The 12727-nt window shown below is 53.1% G+C and overlaps 1 long non-coding RNA gene across 2 annotated transcripts in view; it reads right to left on the reverse strand.

The window, feature by feature from the left end:
- The window catches only part of LOC117197779 (uncharacterized), a 231081-nt gene that overhangs the window by 33785 nt on the left and 184569 nt on the right, over nucleotides 1–12727 (reverse strand). For both annotated transcript variants that reach the window (XR_007472119.1, XR_007472118.1), the window contains exons 9-10: nucleotides 3363–12709; nucleotides 1829–2671 (exon numbers count right to left, since the gene is read on the reverse strand). This is a non-coding gene — a long non-coding RNA (uncharacterized LOC117197779). The remainder of the gene's footprint in view (nucleotides 1–1828; nucleotides 2672–3362; nucleotides 12710–12727) is intronic.

Here is a 12727-nt window from a genome sequence, read left to right on the forward strand (position 1 = left end):
TTACAGGACTGAGACCTTCCCTTTGCATTTAGAATGATCCAGATTTCTGCCAAGACTTTCGACAATCTTCTCCACCTACCACTTCTCCAGACTCAGCTCTGTTCCTCCATGTCAGCCTCTCTTCTGTTCCTTGCCTAATCCTAACCCTGTCCCACCTCTGCCTCAGTTTTCCCAAGACTTGAAACGCTCTGACCCCTGAGGCTCATGGAACTGCTCTCCCTCATCCCTCAGGTCCCCAGATCAAACCCTCTCATCCTCGGAAGACCTTCCTGACAACATGGAATGTGGGATCTACCTCCACCCTGCCCACAAATACACCCACCACGACATATACAGGATTCTCCTGTTTGCAGACCCGTTTGCTGGTTTACAATCTGTCTCTTACACCTGTAAATCCCATGTGAGCATGGATAGTCTTTGTTCGGGTTCAATGCCACATGCCCAGACCCTGGCCTCAGTAGGCCCTCTGGAACTACGTGCTGAATGAACAAACGTGTCCAAGTTTCACACATGCAAGTGACATTGGGAACAATGGATTCATCCGGAATGCATGGAAAATTAATCCTTTCCTAATATTTAACACATTTTTAAAACCTAAACATCTGACTCAAGAGAGACCTTTCTTCTGTCCTATATGGCTCAGTTCATTCACTTTTTTTTTTTTTTTTTTTTTTTTGCGGTACGGGGGCCTCTCACTGTTGCGGCCTCTCCCGTTGCGGAGCACAGGCTCTGGACGCGCAGGCTCAGCGGCCATGGCTCACGGGCCCAGCCGCTCCGCGGTACGTGGGATCCTCCCGGACCGGGGCACGAACCTGCGCCACCTGCATCGGCAGGCGGACTCTCAACCACTGCACCACCAGGGAAGCCCCATTCACTTCTAATTACACATCTGTGGACTCCAGGCTGGCTTCTAGAAAGAACCAGTTCCCTTTGCTGCAGACAGCAATAAAGACCATCGCTCCCTCGGAGCCTGAGCCTGCCAGGCTCTTATCTGCCTCCTGGCTTCCTGCCGTCACCCGTGGCCCTCCCGCCTGTAAAATGCTGGCTGCCGTGGCTCAACGGCTCCTCGGGGACAGGTAAGAGCAGGGCGGCCGGCCAGCTGCCGTTTACAAGCCGAATGTGAACCGCGACCTCCCCGGGGAGTCTGTTTGACAAGGTAACGGGAACTTGCAGCAGGCGAGGCACTCCTGCTCAACGAGTTATACTGTTAACGCGTTTTGGCGGCGGCTCTCCTCCATCTGGTCCTCCCCAGACACACCTGCAGCCCCGCTGCTCCCGAGCCAACCTTCTCATTTATCCTCCAGGTGATGCAAAGGAGCCGGGGCACCCTGGAGGCACTGCCGCCTCCCATGTTGGGCTTTGCAGAGTCATTCCGACGTCCACCACTGCTGCCCCGACGGGGACCCACGCTCTCAGAACAGGTCCGGGCCCCTCTGAGAATCGGAAAGTGGGGATCCCAGACGCCGCCGCTTCCCATCACCCAGCGCCCATGTCCTCACCCTCAGGGCTAATCGTTTCGTTCTTTAGACCTGTTGGTGTCAGGCTCTCAAGCAGTCCCGCTTCTCCCACTCACTAGCCCCTCCTAAGCTCTGCAAGCCCACCTTCTGCCCCCGCCCCCCAACTCCCAAAACACAGTCGCAGCGTCTTTGCCCTCCACATCTCACGGCCCACCGTAAACAAAAGCCCACGTTCTCAGTTTTTTCCTCCCAAGTGCGCCTGGTGTTTTTGCTCTGAAACCCACCACCCTCCTAAGGCCCCCGCTTCCCTCGCAGACGTCTACGGTACATTATCACAAACATAGAGGTTTAAGGCGGTTCAAATTCATTACCTTACGGTTCTGGAGGTCAGAAATCCAAAATGGTCTCACTGGGCTAAACTCAAGGTGTCCGCAGGGCCGTGTCCCTTCCGGAGGCTCGAGGGGAGAATCCGCTTCCTGGCCGGTGGGCCTCCCTCCATCTTCCAAGCCAGCAACCGCATCACCCCGACCGCTGCCCCCTTGTGCCGCGTACTCCTCCGCCTGACTCTCCGGCCTCCCCTTATAGGGACGCTTGTGATTACATTGGGCCCACCTGGATAATCCGGGCTACTCGTTCCATCTTGAGATTAGTAATCACACCTGCCAAGTCCCCGCTGCCGTGTAAGGTAACATACGCACAAGTGCCAGGGATGAGTGGACATCTTTGGGGGGCCGTTGTCCTGCCCGCTATGCCCCACAGAGGGGCTGCTATCTCCCACAGCCCTTATATCACTGGGCTCTGGGATAGGTGTCCTCCTTACTGTTTTCTGCCACTTCTAGACTATTCTCCACCTGGCCATTGTCCTCATTTCTTGGTGATTTTAGCTCCTGGGTCCGGGCACTTTCTTCAGGTGTACCCCCTTTTTTAAAAAAAATTTTGGCCGTACCCCACAGCATGTGGGCTCTTAGCTCCCCGACCAGGGATCCAACCCACACCCCTTGCATTGGAAGGCAGAATCTTAACCACTGGACCACCGGGGAAGTCTCTGTACCCCTGTCTTAATTTTCAGCAATTTCATGCTCCTTAAAGAATCCTTTTCCTTTCCCGACCTCTCAATTTCTTACATTCTTCCGGTCCTGTAGATGCTTGTCTTCCTCCTTCAGCCATTCTACTCTAGGGCAGTGGTTCCCAAGCCTTCGTGCATATCAGGAAGCCTGCGGGGAGAGGCGGGAGTTCATGAGAACACAAATTGCTGGCTCCACCCCCGGAGATTCTGACTCAGTAGGTCTGGGGTGAGGCCAGAGAACCTGCATTTCCCGGCGAAGTCCCAGGTGATGCTTGCTCCTAGGACAGCACTGAGAACCATGGCTGCAGACCTTGAAATTACCAATAACTGTAGCCCCTCCCCCCATCATCTCTGTCTCAAGCACAACCTCTTTTTTTTTTTTTTTTGCGGTACGCGGGCCTCTCACTGCTGTGGCCTCTCCCGTTGCGGAGCACAGGCTCAGCGGCCATGGCTCACGGGCCCAGCCACTCCACATCCCAGCATGTGGGATCCTCCCGGACCAGGGCACGAACCCATGTCCCCTGCATCGGCAGGCGGACTCTCAACCACTGCGCCACAAGGGAAGCCCTAAGCACCCCCCTCCCCCACCCTTTGACACTGGCTTCTCTCTCCAGCACCTGACTCCAATAATCCCACATCCCACCTGCCACCTATAATCCTTTTGCCCTTCGACCTTTTTTTTCACTCTTGTCTCTCTCTTGATGTGCTCCCTCCTCCCCTTTCCCAGCTTAAATCCCATGGTGAAGCGTCATGCACCCTCCCAAGCTGGTTAAATCCAATGCTCAGTTTCCTCTGTGCCCGTGAACTTGGCTACAGAAAAACATAAACGTACTGCATACCCGTGACCGCCAGTGATGCATGGGCTTCCGTCACTGCCAGGACACCAGCGTCCATTTCTCCTGTCCTCCACTCTTGACTCTCCTGGATGACTCGTTCACATCTTCTCTCTCTCTTTAAACTCCCAGCACCTCCTCCCGCTGCTCTCCCTCTCTTCTCCCGGCCTTGCTTCCTATTTCGGGAGGAACATGGAAGCAGGTGGAAAGAGCTGCCGTGAGCTCCTACCACCGCACCTGCCCCACCAGCATCAGGGCCCCTGGGCTCGCTTGGCTTTGCCTCGTGATACTTCAAAAACCGTCCTGTTCCTACCTTAGACCACCCCCCTCCGTGCCCTCTCACCTTCTCAAGACATGGCCCAGCCTCCTTCTCTACTAGATAATTCCGATCAGAAAAGAAACATGCAATTATTTCCCCTACCTTAAAAATAATTGTGTTAGCATACAGTATTTGTTTTTCTCTTTCTGACTTACTTCACTCTGTATGACAGACTCTAGGTCCATCCACCTCAATACAAATAACTCAATTTCGTTTCTTTTTATGGCTGAGTAATATTTCATTGTATACATGTGCCACATCTTCTTTATCCATTCATCCAATGATGGACACTTAGGTTGCTTCCATGTCCTGGCTATTGTAAATAGAGCTGCAGTGAACATTTTGGTACATGACTCTTTTTGAATTATGGTTTTCTCAGGGTATATGCCCAGTAGTGGGATTGCTGGGTCGTATGGTAGTTCTATTTTTAGTTTTTTAAGGAACCTCCATACTGTTCTCCATAGTGGCTGTATCAATTTACATTCCCACCAACAGTGCAAGAGGGTTCCCTTATCTCCACACCCTCTCCAGCATTTATTGTTTATAGATTTTTTGATAATGGCCATTCTATATGGAATCTAAAAAAAAAATGGTACTGATGAACGTAGTTGCAGAGCAGGAATAAAGAGGTAGACATAGAGAATGGACTTGAGGACATGGGATGGGAGGGAGAAGCTAGGGCGAAGTGAGAGTAGCATCGACATATATACACTGCCGATCGTAAAACAGTTGGCTGGTGGGAAGAAGCAGCCGCATAGCACAGGGAGATCAGCTCGGTGCTTTGTGCCCACCTAGAGGGGTGGGATAGGGAGGTTGGGAGGGAGGCTCAAGAGGGAGGGGATATGGGGACATGTGTATGTATGTGGCTGATTCGCTCTGCTGTGCAACAGAAACTAACACAGTATTGTGAAGCTATTATACTCCAATAAAGATCTGTTAAAAAAAATAATTGTGGATCCTACAATTCCCCTTCAACTATTGTCTTATTTCTCTGTTTTCCTTTACAGCAAAACTCCTTGAAATACTGCATGTATCCACTCTCTCCCATGCCTCTCCCCTACCATTCCCTCTTGAACTCCTTCCCATCAGCTTTCACATCCACTGACACCACCTTGTCAAAGTGACCAGCGACCCCAGGTTGTTGTTACATACGCAGTCAGTTGTCCATGGTCGTCTCACTGGACTGGTCAGCAGAATCGGCGGTTAAACCTGATGTGCTTCTTTCACGCGGCTTCCACTGGGTCTTCTTCTTTTCCATCGGCCTCTCCTTACCATCTATTGCTGGTTCCCCATCATCTCCCCAATACTGGGATGCCCCCAGGCTCAGCCCTTGGACGTGTTTTCTATCTGCACCTGTTTCCTTGGTGACCTCAACCGATTGCATGGTTTTAAATACCATCTACGTGCCTAGGACTCCCACATTTATATCTCCTGCCTGGACCCTTCTCCTGAATTCCAGACTCAATTATCCACCTCCCTACTTGACAAACTCCATTTGGAACTCAAGGTGGCTTCTGGCTTCAGACAGTGAGGAAATGAGGGCCTCAGTTAACAGCCCAGGGAGAACTGCCTGCCAACAGCCACTGACTTTGCCTGGAAGTGGGTCCTCCCCAGTCATGCCTTGAGCAGACTCGGGCCTCTGCCACTTCCTCGATCACAGCCCCACAAGTAACCCCAAGCATAGGGCCCCAGTTAAGCGGCTCCTGGCTTCCCAACTCACAGGGACTGTAAGATACTAAACGGGTGTTGTTTTCAGTTGCTAAGTTTTGAGGTAGTCTATTATACAGCTACAAGCAACTAAAACACACAGAGAGGTCAAGTAACCAGCCCGAGGTCACACAGCTTGTTGGAAGGGAGTCAGGATCCAAACCCAGTCTATCCCCTAGATCTTGTGTTTTTAAACTTCCAAGAATACCACCTCCCAAAATATTCTGCATCTTGAGTTATGAGGTGCATTTCCACCAGCACCTCCACGAAGGAGATGGACACTTGGGAGCCCTGTCCCTAACAGGTTGATGGGCCTCTTCCACCCATTCACTCAGCTGCCAGATGTTGGTTCTCAGGCTCCAATCGGACCGCATCACTCGTAGATTTAAAGCCCCATGGTGACCTGCCCATCCCTGCACGGTCCAGAGCCAGTGCCCACGTGTTTGCTGCACACACCTCCTGCCCCCAGCCCACAGGCCTCCCGCACTGGTTCCTTCCTCCCAGATGGCTGTCCCACCCCCGCTTTGGAATTCTGGAGGAGCCTCCTTCCGCCCGCTTCGCACCTTGGTCAACCCCTCCCCTTCATCTTCACCTCCCCCTCTCCTGGCTCCCAGCCATCAGCATTTAAACAAGCCAGGTGTCCCCTGCCTGAATAAACCAGAAATAAAGATGGAAAAAGCCATCACCCCCACGGCCACCTCCAGCCACTGGCCTGACTCCTCCGTACTTCCTGGCCAAGGAAAGAGCTGTGCACGCGTCTTGTCCCAGCTTCCTCTACTCCTGCTCACCGCTCCGCCGCTGCTTTGCAGCTTCTGCCCCCGGCACACGGCCGCAACAGAGGCCACTGGGGCCCTCCTCCAGCTGAGCCAAATGGATTCTTCTCGAGTCTTCCCTTCCCGGGCTTCTCTGCAGCGTTTGGCCCTGTTGACTGCTCTCCACCTCGTGAGCCTCTTCCTTCGCTCTTGGCTTTCTGGGCACTTGTGCACCTGTCTCTCTGCTTCCACCCATCAGCTCCTCGTCCTTTGCAGCCCAAACGGAGGCTCCCCAGGCGTCGGCCCCAGGTCCTCTTGTCTTCTCCTCCATGGGGAACCCACCCCGAGGTGAACAATGCCCACGTTCATTAGCTCCAGCTCAGACATTCCCTCACCCACTGACATCCCATGTTAGATGGACCTTGGGCCCATCACACTGTCATACCCAGGACGGAACTCATCACCTCCCCGCAGGCCTGCAAAAAGTTGCTCTCCTCCTGTGAACCCCTCTCTGAAGATAACATCTCCATCAACCCCGTTGCCAAACCCAGAATCCGAGGATTCAGCCTCCGTGGCCCTCCCCCTCACCAGCCCCATATGGCAAACTGGGCACACCTCCACCATCCTCCATCTTCATACCCTGCTGTTTTGTTTCTGATCTGGTGCCTATTATGTGATCTCTCCCCGACTGTCCTTCTTCCCCATGAGAAGTCAGCTCCCTGAGGGCAGGGCCCGGTCTGTCCAGTCCACACCTGTGCCTGCAGCACCAAGAGAGACCAGGCATTCGGCAGGCACTCCAATATTTGATGAATGAAGGGATACAGTTTGCAGTCAGTTTTCTCTGGAATCTTTGGCTGCAGCCTGCCTTCTAAGATGCTCTTCCACTGCAACCTGCATGGCCTGGGGGTGATGGTCTGAGAGGGATGGGGGATGTCTGCAGAGACGCAAACTTTCTCCTGCACTTGACTCAACCAGAAGCCCAGGTTAGAACTAAATCACTCCTTTGGTGTCCAGCCTGGAGCAAAGGAGAGAGAGAATGCACTGTAGCAGGAGGAACGCAGGGCCACCAAAGGAGGCATCCTGGGCGTGGTCAGCTCAATAGTGGTCCCCAAAGATGTCCACATCCTATCCCTGGGGCCTGGGAATATGTCACCTTACAAGGCAGAAGGGACTTTGCAGCTGTGATGAAGAACCTTGAGATTGGGAAGTTACCCTGAATTATCCAGGGGGACCCACTGTAGTCACAGAGTTCCTTATAGGAGGGAGGCAGGAGGGTCAGATTCAGAAGACGTAATGACAGAAGCAGAGGTCAGAGTGGTGTGAGCCCAGGAACAAGAGCAGCTTCTAGAAGCTGGACAAAGCAAACAGATTCTGCTCTAGAGCCTCCAGAAGGAACCAGCCCTGCTGACATCTTGATTTTAGGACTACTGACCTCCAGAAATGTAAGATAATACATTTGTGTTGTAAGCCTGTAAGTCTGTGGTGACTTGTTGTGGCAACAATGGGAAACGAATACAAGTAGTACCTACTCTTGCCTAACTACCTACCAGGTGGGTGCTGGCCACTTCAACGGCCACTTCCTTGCTTATGGACTGAAAACTCAAGTTAAAAGCCTAGCTGCCAATGTGATGGTATTAGGAGGTACCTAATTAGGGGTAATTAGGTCTTGAGGGTGGAACCCTCATGGGTGGAATTAGTGCCCTTACATAAGAGGCTCCAGAGAGCTCTCTTTCCACCCCGTGAGGACGCAGGGAGAAATGGATAGTCTGCAATCCAGAAGAGGGCCCTCACCAGGACCTGCCCATGCTGGCATCCTGGGCTCAGACTCCCAGCCTCTGGAACTGTGAGAAATAAATTTCTGTTGTTTACAAGTCCTCCAGCCTATGGTACTTTGTTATAGCAGCCCCAACAGACGGAGACAGCTATCCATGGTGTTCTGCAAAGCAGGCCCTCTTGTCTGCATTTTATCCATCAGGAATCAGAGGCTCTGAGAGGTGATGTGACTTGCCCAGGGCCGTGTGGCTGGTTGAAGCTGCACTGCTTCTCCAGGGCACCTCCACCTGTTTGGGCTTCAGTTTCTCCATTTGTCTCATGAACTGATTTGAGTAGATCAGCCCATCCACCAAACACAAGCTTGGTTGAGTTGTTAGTACAAGTTCTGGGGGGAAGGCTTGGAGGAAGAAGGTTTATGCTACAGTATCTTTGGAAGTGCTGAGTGGAAGTTAGAAAACCTTTCTTGCTTTTTGCTGCAGGCCTTCTCAGAGCCTCTCAGAGATAAAAGAGTACTGTGACTGCTTGAAAGCCAGACAGTGTATGCAGCATTTCCTAACCGACGGACCCATGGGACCATTATGAACAGAACATCGCTCGGGACTAATCTGGGGGACATCCCGCTCTGAAATGCGGACCTAGATGATCTTGACGGTCTCTTCTCACTTACAAAGGGCCAGGGTTCCACTAGATTTAACCCCGTCAGCAGGTCTGAGGCTGATCCTCATTCTGCCACGTTCTGCTCCTGAGAGGGAGGCCGGGTGGAGGCTGCCATGACGCAGCCCTCCTGTGAGTTTCCTATAACTGCACTAACAAACTACCACAAACTTATGCCTTAAGACAACAGAGAGTCACCATCTCACAGTCTGGGAGGTCAGAAGCCTCTGCGCCACAATCAGTGTGTTGGCAGGGCTGCATTCCTTCTGCAAACTCCAGGGTTCTTCTGCCTTTTCTAGCTTCTGGTGGCCACTCACATGCCGTGGCTCATGGCCCTTTCCTCCGTCTTCAGCGCCAGCAGTGGCAGGTCCAGTCCTCTCTCGCTGCCTCCCTCTTCCACTTTTAAGGGCTCTTGTGGTTCCACGGGACCCACCTGGATCCCCCAGGCTAGTCTCCTGATCATAAGGTCAGCCGATTAGCACGACTAATTCCATCTGCAACCTTAATCCCCCCTCTCGAGGTAGCATCCATTCACAGGTTCCAGGGATCAGGGCGTGGATGTCTCTGAGGGGCCGTTCCTCTGCTTCCCTCAACTCTTTTGCTCGACTCTGAATTCAGCACAGTAACGGTTCTCATTCCTGCACTGGTTATTCTCTCATCACAGCTCTCAGAGCGGCGGGCTCCCATCACCCCACCTGACAGGAAACCGAGGCTCAGAGGTGTGAAGTCACCTGCCGAGGCCACCCAGCCAAGAGCAGTCAGGCTGGGACTCACGTCCGCATCCACCCGTGTGCCCTTGCTCTTGGCCACCACGGGTGAGGGTCTGTCACCCGCCATGGACCAGCTCCTCCCCCAGTGAGAGCCCCCGGCTGCTTCACGCGGAACAGCGGACATGGTCCTAGGCTCCGCACGTCGCTTACACAGACCAGTGTGTACAGCCTCCCTGACCTGGGCCTCCCCGCCTGGTGTGTGGAAGGATCCAATGTGCAGAGATCCCGCTCAGGCCTCACTGGCTGAGTCTGTGTGGCTGCCCTCGAGGGCTGGTGGAGGGGCCGTTCTCCTGCCTGTATTATAAAGCCGACAGCTGGGGACATGAACTTGCATCTGCTGAGCGCCTGGGCCAGGTGCTCACACAAGGGTTTGATGCATCCAAAGCCACCTAGAGACTTCTAGTAGCATCATCCTCACTGCACAGCCGGGGAAACTGACAACTGGGTTAGAGCTCCCATTCCCTCATGCGTGCACTCAACAATATTTATGTACGCATGTACGTACGTGCGTATGTATGTATGTTTCGTTGCTGATGTTGTTGTTTTGGTTTGGTTTTGGTTTTGGCCTCACGGCATGTGGGATCTTAGTTCCCCGAGCAGGGTTCAAACCCACTTCCCCTGCACTGGAAGCACGGCAACTCAACCACTGGACCACCAGGGAAGTCCCTCAACAATATTTATTGATGTTGAATATGTGTCCTGCATAAGGCAGGGTAGAGCTCATATTCCAGCTGGAGACAGACTGTAAACAGTAAATAGAGAAGGGATGGAGTGCCAGGGAAGTGGGAAGTGGTAGAGGTCAGGGAAGGCGGGCTGGAGTAGGCAGCGGGGTGGGAGCTGGAAGGGTGGCTGGTGGTGTGATGGTGAATGTCAGGGTGCACCTGGCACCCCACTAAGCCCGTTCCAGGAATCGTGTCACTGGAATCACGTCCAGAAATAAGTCACCCTGCAGGGCAGGTCTCTCCTTGTTTTTCAGGTGAGGTGGGAGGCTCCATGGGGACCCTGCTGATGACCACACAGCATGAAGTGGCAGATTTAGGACCTGAACCCAGGACTGTGTGCGCCCCATGCAGATGTACCCATACCCCTGCCCCTGCCCCCAGAGTGGACCATAAGGCCACACCACGGGGTGGGGGGGAGGGTGCCGCCCATGAGTCTCGGATCTTTGGGGTCACAGTGCTACATCAAAACACAGCCAGGGGCTACCCTGGTTCCCCCAGCAAGACGGGAGGAGCAGCAGATGGGGGAGAACCGGTCAAGGAGATTTGTTTTCAGGGTCTAAAAACCTGAACCTGGCCACGAACACTAGTGCGGAAACGCATGTCTTCTCCCTGTGAATAGCACGCGCCTTAGAAATCCAACTTCCTTCCCCCATCAGGCTGGAGGGGGCTGACCTCCTGGCGGCTGGAACCCCGAAGTGCTCCCTAAGTGGGTACAGCTGTCAGCTTCCACTTTTAGAAACATTCACATGTTACCGTGACATTAAATACTTTCCTTCCTAATGAGCATTTCCCCCCCAGACATCTGAATGTGCAAAGATATATCCTCTGGGCCCAGCCAGGGCAAAGTCTGTGCAGAAATTTCCCTTGATGTGCTCTGTGGTGACCTAAGTGGGAAGGAAATCTGAAAAAGAGGGGGATATACGTAGAGCTGATGCACTTTGCTGCACAGCAGAAACGAACACGACATTGTAAAGCAGCTATACGCCAATAAAAATTAAAAAAAAAAAAAAAAGAAAGAACTCTCCCTCGATGCTGACACCGAGGCACATTGTAAGGCGAGGGGCTTCTCCCGGCCTCTGCAGGACGAGACAGGGACTCTCGGTAGAGCCCTACTGCCCCCTAGAGGGACGGATCCCGGAGGCCCAGATGGGAGGAGATGCCTGCGGGCCTGGAGCTCTCCGTGGGCCTCCTGCAAGTGCCCCAGCTTCTCTGCCCCTTCTCACCCCAGGACCACCTTCAGCCTGACCTCCATCCATCTACCAAGTCAACACGATGTAGGAGACCCCTGGCTCCGCTGGCCGGTCCCAAAGTTCCAAGGACTCAGCTTGCTCTGCCCAAAATAGTGGCCAACATGCCCCGGTACCTCTGCCAGGCCTTTACAAAGATTTCAAGCCCCAAACCCTAAAGAGAATAGGTGTCCCAGGCCCCCAACCTGATTCAAACAAGCCCCAAGTCAAGTTGTAAGATAAGAGTAAGGAACTCCGAGACGTTCCAGAGTTTTGCATGATGACTAATTTTAGGTCCTTTTTGTTTGTTTGGTTTTTAAAATAAATATTCCTCAATTGTTAACAAAAGTTTTTGGTGCATGGCTCTCTGCCAGTGTGCCAATAATGTTAACATTTAAGTATTCTTTTAGGAGGATTAGCTATGGCTTATGAAGCAAGTACTGGGAACACTGCAGCTGTGAAGGCTCCCCACGGGTTTACTCACCCAGTCCTCAGGATGGTTCCAGGAGACTGTGTTTTTGCCATCACCACTTTATACACGAGGAAACTGAGGCAGAGAGGGGTAAAGCAACTGTCCAAGATCACACAGCCAGGAAGTGAGAGGGAGGTTCCAACCTGGTCCTTCTCAGCATCCAGGGTCCAGCTATGTGTCACGTCTTCTGCAAAGCCTTCCCTGACCTCCCTGGTTGGAGCTGGTCCACCCTGACCCACCCCCAACCCTGCTGGTCTTGCCCCTCCCCCCTTCTTTTGTAGTTCTGCCTGCCATGAGCAATGGTGTAACGGCTTCTGTTGGGTCTACCTCCCTCCACTGCAAAGTCAGCTCTGAGAGGGCAGGAACTGGACCTGTTTGCATTGCTTCAGTCTCCCCAGGACCCAGCACTGAGCCTGGAACATGGCAGATGTTCCCTCAATATTTGGGGAAGGAGGGAAGGGGGAGAGGGAAGGAGGGAGGCAGGGAGGGAGGGAGGGAGGCAGGGAGGGAGGGAGGAAGGAAGGAAGGAAGGAAGGAAGGAAGGAAGGAAGGAAGGAAGGAAGGGGCACAGTTTCCATCCTCAGGAAGCTCCCACTTGATGGGGGGAAATAGGCCTTATTGGCTGTATTAGGTTGAACGGTGGCCCCCACCCAAATACCCACCAGGAACCTGTGAATGTTACCTTATTTGGGAAAAGGGTCCTTGGCGTTATTAATGATCTCGAGATCATCCTGGATTATTGGGGTGGGGGGCTAAATCCAATGACAAGTGTCCTTATAAGAGGAGGAAAAGGCCACGTAAAGATGGGGGCAGAGGTTGGGGTTCTCAGGCTACAAGCCCAGGAATACCTGGAGCCACCAGAAACCGGAGAAAGCAGTGAAGGATTCCTCCCAAGCTAGAACATTCGGAGGGAGCGCGGCCTGCTGACACCGTGATTTTGGACTTCTGGCCTTCAGGTCTGTAAGTGAACAAATTT

This window comes from Orcinus orca, chromosome 16 (assembly GCF_937001465.1).
Source record: "Orcinus orca chromosome 16, mOrcOrc1.1, whole genome shotgun sequence".
Taxonomy (NCBI): Eukaryota; Metazoa; Chordata; class Mammalia; order Artiodactyla; family Delphinidae; genus Orcinus; species Orcinus orca.